The sequence below is a fragment of the Mastomys coucha genome, unplaced genomic scaffold (genome assembly GCF_008632895.1).
Source record: "Mastomys coucha isolate ucsf_1 unplaced genomic scaffold, UCSF_Mcou_1 pScaffold20, whole genome shotgun sequence".
In the NCBI taxonomy this organism is placed as follows: domain Eukaryota; kingdom Metazoa; phylum Chordata; class Mammalia; order Rodentia; family Muridae; genus Mastomys; species Mastomys coucha.
Genome location: NW_022196903.1, coordinates 54,905,921 through 54,907,621, shown reverse-complemented (window position 1 = coordinate 54,907,621; position 1,701 = coordinate 54,905,921).

Here is a 1,701-nt window from a genome sequence, read left to right as displayed (position 1 = left end):
TTTTGTACCTTGTTCAAATACTAAGTGGCTGAAGTTACATGTAATAATGTTTGGGTCTTCTATTTTGTTTCTTGGATGATTTGCCTGGTTTTGTGAGGTTATCATAGTGTTTTTGGTACTATGACTTAGTAATGTATCTTAAGATCTGTCATGTCCTCTAGTATTGTTCCTGTTGTAAAAAATTATTCTGACTTTCTGGGACCTTCTGGTTCTTAAAGTTTAGGGTATTTTTTTCTTTCTGTTTTTGTGAAGAAATATGGGATCCTGATTAGGATGCATTGCATCTGCAAATAGCTTTTGGTAAAATGGTCATTTTCACAATATTAATTCTATCAAACCACAAGCACTGGACATCTTTCTATATTTTAGTGTCCTCTTCTAGCTCTCTTCAGAGCGTCGGGAGGTCCTTCACTTCCTTGGTTAAGTTGATTCTTAGACATTTTCTTTACTTTGTGACTATTGTGAACAGGAGGGTGTCCATGATCTCCTTTCTGATCCTTGTTGTTGGTGTATACACAAGCTATTATTTGTCAAAATTGGTTCCTGCTGCTTGCTGAAGTTTTAATTATTTCTAGAAGTTTTCTGAAGAATCCTGGTGTCTCTAATACATAGCATCATGCCATCTACAAATAGGAGAGTTTAATTGCTTTCTTCCTGTTTTATATTCCTTTCATTTCCTTTTCTTGCCTTATTGCTCCAGTTAGTACTTCACACAATGCGTTGAAGAGATAATGGGTATGATTCATTTCTGATTTCAGTGGGATTGCTTCAAGTTTTTTCCATTATGGATGATACTGTCTGGGGAGTTCTCATATATAACTTTTATAATGCTGATATGTTCCTTCTATCCCTACATTCTCTAGGAATTATATCATGAAAGCATGTTGGATTTTACCAAAAGCTTTTCATTAGCATCTTTTGAGTTGATCATGTGATTTTTGTTTTTAAGTTTATTTATGTACTTCATGGTATTTATTGAGTGGTGTATGTTGAATCACCACTGCATTTCAGGGATAAAGTCAAATTTGTCACTATGTATAATCTTTCTAATGTATACCACTATTTTGTTTGCAAGAATTTTATAGAGAATTTTTGGCCTGTGATCACTGGGGATATTGCCCAATAGTGCTTTTTGTGGTTGTGTCTTTTCCTGGTTTTGGTATCATAGTAATATTGGCTCGATAGAAAAAGTTTGGGAGTACTCCTTCATCTATCATTTTAAAAATTGTTTAAGAAGAACTGGCTGTGAGTATTCATGGAAAGTCTAGTCGACTTTTACTGTGAATAATGCATCATATCCTGGACATCATCATTTTCTTCTTCTTCTTCATCATCATCATCATCATCACCATCACCACCATCATCCTCGACACCATCATGATCATCATCATCATCATCCTTGTTACCATCATTTTTGCTGGGAAGACTGTTCATTACTATTTTAATTGCTTCATTTATCATGGTTCTATTTAAGTTGTTAACTTCTCAGTTTAATTTGGGGGGTTGGGCAAATAAAGAAATTTATCTGTTTCTTTTAGGGCTTTAAGCTAAACGGAGTACAGGTTTTAAAACATTTCCTTACAATATTATGAATTTCTTTGGTGTTGGTTATAATGTATCCTGGATGGTTTTACTCAATTCTTTCACCTGTTTGTTTGTGTTTTCCTGTAATTCCTTAAGGGTTTTTGTTTGTTTGTTTCC